This window comes from Diabrotica undecimpunctata, chromosome 2 (assembly GCF_040954645.1).
Source record: "Diabrotica undecimpunctata isolate CICGRU chromosome 2, icDiaUnde3, whole genome shotgun sequence".
Taxonomy (NCBI): Eukaryota; Metazoa; Arthropoda; class Insecta; order Coleoptera; family Chrysomelidae; genus Diabrotica; species Diabrotica undecimpunctata.
The window spans coordinates 64,458,861-64,470,928 of NC_092804.1; the positions used below are offsets into that span (position 1 = coordinate 64,458,861).

Here is a 12,068-nt window from a genome sequence, read left to right on the forward strand (position 1 = left end):
AAGACTGAAATGGTATGGCCACGTCAAAAGGATAAATGACCAAAGTTGGCTAAAACGAATGTTACAATGGATCCCCACTAACCGCAGGAAAAAAGGACAAGAAGGTCGTAGAGATCAGAAGCAAATGATGCAATGGAAAATAGGGAAGTAGGTGGCTAAATCGATAGCAAGCATTGGAAGCTAGGATTTGAGAAACGGCAACAGCTGTAATAAAATCGTCATATATATTATATATTTTTCTAGTTTGACCTACACAGCTTCCGCTCAGAGTCTGTACTGTAATTGTATATTTAGAATTTAATATACGTGATATTTATATTTTCATGGAATAAATAAATAAATAAAATAAATAATAGATTGTTGAGCAATAAAGTTTAAAAAATATATAAAATTAGCCTTGAAAAAAATATTAGAATGTTAGCAAGTAAATTTGCTATAATTTTTGGGTATTATTCAGTTTTTTTCACTGTAATTTATGATTCCTATTATCATTTCATGAAAAGAGTGTTAATAATTTTGTGAACCAATTAAAACAATTTTATCATGACTCTCATTGAAACAAATAAAAAATATTGTGTTGATTTTCTCTAAGGGCCACTTCACGAATAAACGCTTCGACATTCAATTTATCGTTTAATCGTTAACCACAAGAGAACAATCGATTGCTAATTAATACGAACAAATTCAGAGACCTCAAAAGTTTCAGCCTTGTTATTATACACATAAGAGAGGATGGTCAAAAGGTCGATATCAAAAGCCATAAATTGACAAATATTTGATTTGTAACATCAAATTTATCCGTTTGTACTTTATATCAAGAGTTTGAATTGCTATAGCCGTTTAATTAAGCATATTTAACTTCTTGATTATGGCTGACTTTTATATTTTACAAAGCATTTTATTTAAAGTGATATTAGGTGAGTAGTGAACGTCAAAAAGTGCTAGTTTTTGATAAAGCCATAAGTCTCTGGCTACCGGGCAAGTTTGGTATCAAAATATTCGTAATGAAAATCTGCACAATTTTTCTAAGTAAAATGTTTTAAATTAAGTTAAAAAACATATAAATAAATAAGAAAAAAGCCAAAAAAGCCATTTTATTTTATTATTTTAATGAAATTTTATATTTAACTTGCAATATCTCGGCTCTGTTTAAATATTTGGATATCTTATTTTAACACAATATCACAGACATTTATAATTTTAACTGTATATAAAATGGCAATTTTCTCGTGGAAAAAATCTTGTGCTACTCATCGGATATTTTTTTCTAATTAAAATTCTGTGCAACACATTCTTAAATTTCATTTTTAAAGCAACTCTGCATTAAAACTTGATGTTTAAAAAAGTCTCCTGGACAGTTTCAGATTTCCAAACTAAAGCATCAAAGGAGAGAGTTCTAGTCCGTTGCTTTTCATATTCGTAATGAACGAATTGATAACAAATACCAGAGAAAAAACCAATTATAAGGTACAATTTGTAAATATAGAAGCCTTAATTTATGTAAATGACATGACATTTAGAGCAGATTTGAAAGACTAAATTGCAGAAACTAATGAATATATAGGTAGAACAAGTATAAGGAAAATTAATTAAAAATAACACGAAAAAAAATGGGATATTGATCATCGATAGAAAAAAATTAATAATAATAATAATAATAATGTTTATTATTTACCACTCATTTAATTCCAAAGGAACACCCAAGATTTAGCCAAGTACCGCCCAATTGTCTTCCCACTTTGTATACATTTGTCACATTCTATGCAGCCCGGCGTATCTACCAACACTGTGCTCTAAAGAACATCATAGAGCCTTAACACAAAGGATGCGCTAATGGGTTCTATGGCTTGCAAAGAACAACTTATATTTGAGACAGTCATTTCTAACCAGGCATACACCTAAAAAGGAACCTTTTAACTGCCTTCATGGACTTCAAGAAGGCCTTTGATTCAGTGCCGCATTAAAGGCTTATAGATATTTAGATAGACTATATATTGAATATATATATATATATATATATATATATATATATATATATATATATAACTGTTTTGGATGGGTTGTAGTCAATAATAGGGTTATTGGTTAACTATTTTTTTATTCTCGAGCTTTCAATTGTGTTTACAATTATTATCAAGAGCTAAAAAAGACAAAATACAATTTTTGTTAACTATATATATATATATATATATATATATATATATATATATATATATATATATATATATATATTGTTATGATATGTAAAATCGAGAAAAATATTGGTTTGTTTAAAAATATTTCAAAATTCAATAACATTAAAATAATTCAGATAAGTAGGATAATATCCAACAAACATTTCGAAGAAGGAGAGTTATTAATTTCTTGAATTACCTGTACTAAACAAAATGTAAGCTTTGCATAAATTATTTCTTTGTTATACTTGAGTGACCCGCATAATTTTAAGTGAAAACAAAAAGACAATTGAACGGGGTTTTCCAAAATACATTAATGCAGTGATTAGAGACAAATAGAAGAGATTTTAGAAAGAGGTTTTTGTTAGTTTTTAAGAATTATAGAAAATATTATTTGTAAATAAGTTTTAGGAAATTTTATAATTATAGGTAAAATTTTGTTTGTTATCGAAATGAAAAAATGGGGGAATTGTGACGAGTTTTGATTGGCGGAGATTGAAAAAGGTGGGATAAGTATGTAGGAAAAAGTTTAGCGAGATTGTGGAGAGAGAAAAGATATGATCAGTTGGTTTCCAAGTCTGGAAGAGGAACAGTGGTTGTTCTCTGGTCGGTTCCTGAAATGTAGCAAGCAGTAGTGTTGAATGTTAGTGAGTTTTTGTGGAGTTAGTGTATCTGACAGAAGCTGAAGCAGCAAAATATTGTAAGTCATATTTCTCTACTTATATTCCAAGAGTCACTGTTCAGGCCAACGAGAGATTCAGTTTATCGTAAAGAGAAGATATTCCAAGAGTCATTTTTCACTCGGGCCAACGAGAGATTCAGTTTATCGAGAGGAGAAAGGCTATCATAAGTTGAATGATTTGTGCTTTTGAAGGAGATCATTAAGGACGATATACTTGCAACAATCTGTGTAAGATTGCTGGTTACAGAGGGAGCGGTTTGAGAGGAGACAATACAGTCTACAAGGAACAAGGATTTGGACCACTCATCATCAGAGAGAGATATTTTTGTTTTCTGCAGTTTTTTTTTCTTTTATTGATAACACAATTTTTACACGTAATTTAGAAAGGATATAAATATTTTGATTAGGAGAGTTAGAATAGTTTGGGATTTTGAGATTTCAATTAATATTGTTTGTACCATAAATTTTGATTGTTCACGTACGGAGAACAAAATCTTGAGAATCCTTATATGAGGTTTGTTTATTGAAAACGTTTGAGTGTGAATTATTTCATTATTTTTATTTCAATATATAGTGTTAGATCATATGTGTTTTTTATTATTCCGGTATTCTCTGGACCTTACCTTTCACATATAATATCATAGATATTGAAGCACGAATTTAACCCTGAGATAAAAGAATTAAAAATTGTGATAAAGTCATAATCATATCATTTAAATAATTTTAATTAATCAAAAAAAAAATTAATTAGCTAATTATTGCTTGGCGCACCAAGACTTTAAATATCACAATAACTGGCTTCCAAAACGTGGGGCTTGAAAATATCGCAGCTTTACATTTGAAGGAAGGGAAAGAGATCTGGAATAAGTACAGGTGATCCAGAGATAAAAACATATAACATTGAGGGAATTTGAATTTGAAAGTATTTTGACAATTTTTCCAGGGAATATAAATTTGATTTATTGATTGATCGTAGTTAGTGGATATTTACTGCTATTGAATTATTTGATTTTATTTTCTTTACCAATCGTACATTTGATATTTATTTTGAATTATTTGAATTTTACTGATTGCATATTTGATATTTGTCGTGAAAATTTAATACATTTGGGGAGAAATATTGTCGTGTTCTGAAACATATAGAGTGTTGTAAAATTTCACATTTGGCGGGGACAAAAACAATAACAAAAAGTAACAACATGTCTGTCACAAGGAGACAAAGTAAAATGCAGGATAGGAAGGAGGATAACAGAGAAGATGAAACAATTTTGGAAGAAGTATCGGATAATGAAGGAAATGTGACAATAGTTGAGGAGAGAAAAGAACTATCAGGAATAGATAAAATATTACAACTAATGCAACTCCAGTCACAAAAAATGGATGAAACAAAACAAACAATGGCAGAAACAAAACAAACAATGGAAGAAAACCAACGGGAAACAAGACAAACAATAGAACTAAATAACAGAAATATAGAGCAGCGTTTGGAAAACTATAAACAAAAATTAGAAGAAAATGATAGAAAAATGGAAAAGCGTTTGGACAAATATGAAAATGAGGTAAAAGTCTGTTTAGAAAAAGTCAGAGAAGAAACAGAGAGGAAACTAGAGATGCAGAGAGAAGAAATAGAAACTAAAATGAAAGATATTAAGACTGTACAGAAAAAGGAATTAGAACAGTTAGAAACAAAATTTGAAATGGCTTTACAAGAAGACAAGAAAGAAATAGAAAAACAAATTGAGGATATCAGAAAACAACGAGATATGGGAGACAGGAGAGAAGTACTCATCCAAAGTCCGGGTGACATAAAAATACAGTTTGGCGGGGATATTCGGAAAACACACCCAGTACCGTTTGTTAAAAATTTGAAAACCAAATTACAACATATTAGATATTTTGACGATTGCAAAGAAACAATTAGAAACCATTTGAAAGAAGGAGCAGCGTTATGGTATGAAAGCAAGGAAGATGAGTTTGAAAATTGGACAGATTTTGAAAATAAATTTCTCAACTATTTCTGGGGGAAAAATAAACAGAGAGAAATCAACCAAGAGCTACAGAATGGAAAATATCACGAAAAAATGGGAATATCTGAAGAAAGATATGCTTTGCAGATATATAACAATTCAAAATATCTAGAATACAAATATTCTACCGAACAGCTGGTAGAAATGATCAGCAGACATTTTGAGGAAACGTTGGAAGATCACGTGATTTTGAGAAACTATCAAGATATTGATAGTTTGTGCCAATTCCTTCAATTAAAAGAAGCGAAAAGAAAAGAAATGAGAAATAGAAGACAACATGACCAATATAATGGACCGGAAAGAAGGTATTCATCAAATTATGACCAGAGAAACCGACATCCCAGATCAACAAACGAATATAGGCTGAGAAATTACAATAATTACAATAGACAACAAAATTACGATAACAGGAATGACACACAACAGAGAACATATGAAAATCACAACAGGAATAGAGATGCACAAAATCCTCCGAATAGGAATACTAACGAACAAAGGGACGATAGAAATAACCAGAGCTTCCAACAACAAAATAGAAGGGAGATGAATCATGTAGCAATAGGAAACGACAGACAAATTTCTAATTCTAATCTAATATTTTTAGATGCATTTATAAAACATAAAGCGATTAAAATTGTGATTGATTCTGGATCGGAGATATCGCTAATCAATAAAAAACTAGTAAAAGAATTAAAGTTGGACAGATTTGTGTATAAGATTCCTAGGGTTGATTTAGTGGGTGCAAACAATAAAAATTTGACGACAGTAAACCAAGGCTTGGGAGTACAGATAAGAGTGGGAAACAAATTCCATATTATGAAATGTGTGGTGATTGAAGATTTAAATCATGATATGATAGCGGGAATTGATGAATTGAGGAAAAAAGATATCACCATAAATATTTCGGAAAATAAACTGGAAATCAGAGCAGAACCAAACAACACAGGAGAAGAAAAGCAAACAGATAGGAAAACAAATTCTGGAAGGATCAATGCACAGGAAAAACGCAAAGAAATCGATATGACTGTAGAGGATAAACCGAAAGTACAAGAACAAGATCTAACAGAAAAGAAAAAGAGAAGGAAGAAAAAGAAGAAGAGTTCGAAAAGAAAGCAGAAAAATAAGATGGAGACCAGAGAAAAACAGGAAATAGAAGGTACAGAAGAATTGTTGGCAACCGACGATAAAACAGAATGGAAGCAGGAAGAAAAAGAAGGTATCATCAGAGAAATGAAAGGAATAGAAACATGGTGCTCGGAATACCAAAGGGAATTAGAGGATAAAAAGAAAACAGAAGAAAAAATGGCATTGATGGACGAGAATCCAGAATTTTGTGAAGAAGTATTATGGACAGTGAACACATGTGAACAAAAGGTGGATGAAAGAAAAATAAATTGTGGAAAAAACATGGAGAAGGAAATAGAGAAGATTTTAGGAAACCATGGAGATTTTGTTAATAAAGTAAATCAAGTGGTTAAAAATTATGAACTTTCTTTTAAGGGAAAATACTTGGAAAAATTTAAAACGAAAATATATCCAATCCCGTATATAGACAGGCAATATACGGGGTATTTTAACATTCACGACATCTATCAATATCATGAATAGATTTTAATAACATAGTGAAATAATTTGATCCTAGAAAACTTTTGTCATTTTTAAAATTTAACAAAGAGTTTTCGGCAGATCAAATGGCGGGGATTTGTTATGATATGTAAAATCGAGAAAAATATTGGTTTGTTTAAAAATATTTCAAAATTCAATAACATTAACATAATTCAGATAAGTAGGATAATATCCAACAAACATTTCGAAGAAGGAGAGTTATTAATTTCTTGAATTACCTGTACTAAACAAAATGTAAGCTTTGCATAAATTATTTCTTTGTTATACTTGAGTGACCCGCATAATTTTAAGTGAAAACAAAAAGACAATTGAACGGGGTTTTCCAAAATACATTAATGCAGTGATTAGAGACAAATAGAAGAGATTTTAGAAAGAGGTTTTTGTTAGTTTTTAAGAATTATAGAAAATATTATTTGTAAATAAGTTTTAGGAAATTTTATAATTATAGGTAAAATTTTGTTTGTTATCGAAATGAAAAAATGGGGGAATTGTGACGAGTTTTGATTGGCGGAGATTGAAAAAGGTGGGATAAGTATGTAGGAAAAAGTTTAGCGAGATTGTGGAGAGAGAAAAGATATGATCAGTTGGTTTCCAAGTCTGGAAGAGGAACAGTGGTTGTTCTCTGGTCGGTTCCTGAAATGTAGCAAGCAGTAGTGTTGAATGTTAGTGAGTTTTTGTGGAGTTAGTGTATCTGACAGAAGCTGAAGCAGCAAAATATTGTAAGTCATATTTCTCTACTTATATTCCAAGAGTCACTGTTCAGGCCAACGAGAGATTCAGTTTATCGTAAAGAGAAGATATTCCAAGAGTCATTTTTCACTCGGGCCAACGAGAGATTCAGTTTATCGAGAGGAGAAAGGCTATCATAAGTTGAATGATTTGTGCTTTTGAAGGAGATCATTAAGGACGATATACTTGCAACAATCTGTGTAAGATTGCTGGTTACAGAGGGAGCGGTTTGAGAGGAGACAATACAGTCTACAAGGAACAAGGATTTGGACCACTCATCATCAGAGAGAGATATTTTTGTTTTCTGCAGTTTTTTTTTTCTTTTATTGATAACACAATTTTTACACGTAATTTAGAAAGGATATAAATATTTTGATTAGGAGAGTTAGAATAGTTTGGGATTTTGAGATTTCAATTAATATTGTTTGTACCATAAATTTTGATTGTTCACGTACGGAGAACAAAATCTTGAGAATCCTTATATGAGGTTTGTTTATTGAAAACGTTTGAGTGTGAATTATTTCATTATTTTTATTTCAATATATAGTGTTAGATCATATGTGTTTTTTATTATTCCGGTATTCTCTGGACCTTACCTTTCACATGTAATAGCATAGATATTGAAGCACGAATTTAACCCTGAGATAAAAGAATTAAAAATTGTGATAAAGTCATAATCATATCATTTAAATAATTTTAATTAATCAAAAAAAAATTAATTAGCTAATTATTGCTTGGCGCACCAAGACTTTAAATATCACAATAATATATTATATAGTGACTTGTATGATGTAACTTTAGCTTCAAACACCTGATGAAAATAATATCGAAACTGAATATATCCTAATTAAATGGGGCCTTTTCCAGGGGGACTCGTTGAGTCCACTTTTAGTCTTTTTAGCGATGAACCTACTAGGTATCTTAGATACTGAACTCTACTGACTTAAGTTTTAGCATCAAGAATATAATAATGTTGAGGCGAAGCTTAATTATATATGAATGAGATGAAATTAATAGCTTCCACTTAAAACCACCTAGATCAAAGGCTAAAAACTAAAAACTTTCTCAAATAAAATAAGTATGCACTTTGGACTAGACAAGGACTAAATATAGTAAGAGGAAAGGTTCAGCCCCCGGAGGTTTCGATATGCAAGATGGCCAAATCATTGAGGCAGTGGGTGAAAATGATATGTACAAATATCTCGGAGTACAGCAAGCGCGAAAAATTGACCATAGACTAATAAAAACCGAACTAACTTTTGAGTTTGTGTGAAGAATAAGACAGCTAAATCGGTCATATCTTAATAGCAAAAAATTTTTGGGTTGGCTGCCTTGAATTGATAGTGTCAATGTCAAATTCTGTATTGCTTCCTATTTTTATAAAAGTTTACTTCGAATTTGGGTATCAAGACCGATGTTAAATTTATTAGATAATTTTTTTTATAGGTTGTGAATATTATTCTGACCATATGCCTCTAATAGTGCAGTTTTGCACTAGTGCACTGCTTCCTGAAATTACTTGGAACCAACCTGATTGGGAAAAATATCAACAAAGAATGGCTTGTGAAATTAATAGGGTGAATGAGTGGACTAATCAACCTGAGATAACTTTGGAGTTACTACAGCAATGTATAAAAAAGTCAGCACATAAGGGAGAATGTTAGCTTTTTATGGCAAAGAAGGAGTGTAAACAAAGCCAGCAATGGTTTGATGGTGATTGCGCAATAAAGAGGAAGCAAGTAATATCATATCTCAGAGTATGTAGAAGAATTAGCTCGACTTATGCAACAAATATATACAGGAACGTTAAACAGGAATACAAGCACTTTTGTGACTTTAAAAAGAAAGAATTTTATAGGAATGCTGTATTGAGTTTAAGAAATACAAAAAATTCAAAAGAATTTTGGAAGGCTGTTGGACTGTATAAGTTTGGAAGTTCGGCCAATGAGGAAGGTGTTAACTTAAACAATTTACTGCAACATTTTGCAAGGCATTTGAATAAGGAGATAAAGGCGAATCCTGTGTTGTATGCAGAAACGTTTATCCTAAATGAACATCTCGATCGGCCGGTTAATATGAAAGAACTTCAAATAGCATTAAATTCTTTAAAACCACATAAAGCACCAGGAGTGGATATAATTGCTGCTGAGTTCTACAAGTTCCTTCCAGAAAACGGAAAAGTGCTTGTACTTGGGCTTGCTAACAATTTTTTCGTCAAACCAGATTTTCCTCAGGGTTTTTATAATGAAATAATGTTTCCTCTTGATAAGAAAGGAAACATGGAAAGTGCAGAAAGTTATCGAGGTATTAGCTTCTTAAATGCAATAACCAAACTCATTGCGGCATTGACTTTAACCAGACTCACTTCGTGGGTACAAAATAATAACATTTTAAATGAGTTCTAGGCAGGATATAGAACCGGCTATTCGACTACAGACAACATTTTTAATCTTACGAGTATAGTAAAAATCAAACATGCACGGGGAGTAAAAAATGTTTATACATTTTGTGTGGACTTTAGTGCGGCTTTTGATACAGTTGATCGGTGGGCACTTTTTTACGTTAAGTCACTTGGGATTATCTCCTAAAGTGCTGAATTTGTTAAAAAGTATGTTCGCGAATACAAAATCGGAGTCTGGTCAAGAGAAGGTCTATCTGAATGCTTTGATTGTAATGTAAGAGTGAGACAGGGATGTCTTTTAAGTCGATTACTGTTTGCGCTTTTCTTGAATGACCGACATGAAGCATTGGTGGGCGGTTTTGGAGGTAAATGGTTTGATTATAAGACTTTTATTATATGCAGATGATTTGGTTTTGATGGCAATCAATCGAAGATGCTACAGCGAATGACTAATGAACTGGAAAAATAATGCGGTATGTGGAATCTAAAAATAAATTTAGATAATTCCAAAATTTTTGTATTCAGAAAGGAGGTGGTGTGATCAGGGAATCTTGGAAACTGAATGATCGGGTATTAGAGGTTGTAAATAACTATAATTATTTGGGAATGATACTAACACCCAAGTTGTCGTTTAAAGCTCTAAAAAAGCTCCAGAGTTTGGCAAAAGTAGCGATTTACACGGCTTGGAGTAGTTTAGTGTCTAAGGCTGATATATCCTTTTTGCCTTTTTGGCTAAAGTAACAGTGTATGAGTCGGTGGTAAGATCAATTTTGACTTATGGGTCTTAGGTATGGGGTCTTTTTGAGTACAATGAGGTGGAAATAATCAGATTTTATATAAAAAAAATGTTTTCTTGTCCAAGGTAATGTCCTAACTTTATATTAGATTTGGAGACAGCTATTGCTAAAGTCAGCCTATATACGATGAATTTACATAAAAAATAGGTTAAAGAAATACTAGGATATTTGAATAATAGGTTGCCAAAATTTCTCTTAAAAGAAATGATGAGAGCAATGTGTAACTGGTGGACAGATTAGATGAGCATGGGAGAAAAATTTGGTATTGAAGTAAGGTGTGAATGGGAATGGAGAGATAGCTGGCCTAGTATGATTGAGAATATGATAGAAAAAAAGGAGGAGATACAGCGTCAGGCTGAGAATAGGGCACTCGAATCAAATTTTTGTGGACACTACAAAAAACTGCGGGAAGAAGGAGTAAACATGCATTATCTACTGGAAATGGAAAATTTTGTGGATATTCGATGCCTGTTCAAATTAAGGTGTGGAGTTCTATATTAGAATGATTGACGTGACAGAAATGATGAAAGAAGGCTTTGCTTAATGTGTAACATGAAAAAAAGAGAATATGTTATACATTTTTTGGGAAAATGTTCGGTGTTGAGACAGATTAGGTTAAAGCGGTTGGGTAGAAATCAACTACGTAGAGTGGAAGTAGTCTCTATGATGAGACAGGGATAGACTGAGTTAGCAGGTTATTGTAAGGAGGCATGGCCGTGTAGGTATGAGTTAATGAGTCTATTTAATTACTAAATCTATTCGCATGGTGTTAGTTCAATAGGATGAAAATAATAAAATTAGCATTAATAATTGGTTTGCGTATAGCTATTATCTTTTTATCTGTTTTGTCTATCTTGACTATCTTGTTACTATTGTCGTTATTATTATTATTACATAAACATTTTTCGTTCCCTCTAAGGGACAAATTCAATCATTTCAAATGCAATCTATACCTTACTCTTATACCTTGTTATTATTGTTTAGTCTAGTGCGAAATGTTACTCATTAGGATATACACATTTAGTTATTACTATAAAATTTATATGAATATTTACTTAATTTATCTTTTATTTTAATGACTTGTTAGATATAATTAGCTTAGCCTTAGTGTAATTTTTTGTATATTAAAGAATAATATTTGTGTGCCAACTCTTCTGATGGCATGTGCCAAGAAGAACAAATGTCACTTAAAGAAAATACTGTATTGTATTTTTTTAATGAGAAATAAAAAGGCATTACTGATTAATTGAATAGCAAAAATTTGTTTAAGACATTAAATACGTACGCTTGTTCCGCGCTTAGCTACTCATTTAATATTATTAAGTGGTCGAAAATGGATATAGCAAGTCTCCATCGAAAAATAAGAACACTTCTCACAAAGGCGCAAAAACACCTCCCACGCAGTGCAGTAAAGAGAACAACAATATCGAAATACCAAGGGGAAAGAAGACTTATGGACATAGTTGAGCAACTGGATAAACAGATTGCTAATTTAAGAACTTATTATTATAATAATAATAATAAGCCACAATTAATGGTTAAAATACGTTTATTGACGTTTTAGTTTCCACTTCGGAAATCGTTCTCAAAATACAAACATTAGTGTTTGTATTTTGAGAACGATTTCCAATA

The 12,068-nt window shown here is 31.5% G+C and overlaps 1 protein-coding gene across 1 annotated transcript in view; it reads right to left on the reverse strand.

Annotated features, from left to right (window-relative positions):
* The window catches only part of LOC140434632 (voltage-dependent calcium channel gamma-5 subunit-like), a 1,250,929-nt gene that overhangs the window by 885,264 nt on the left and 353,597 nt on the right, over positions 1 to 12,068 (reverse strand). The gene's annotated exons all lie outside the window — the stretch shown is intronic.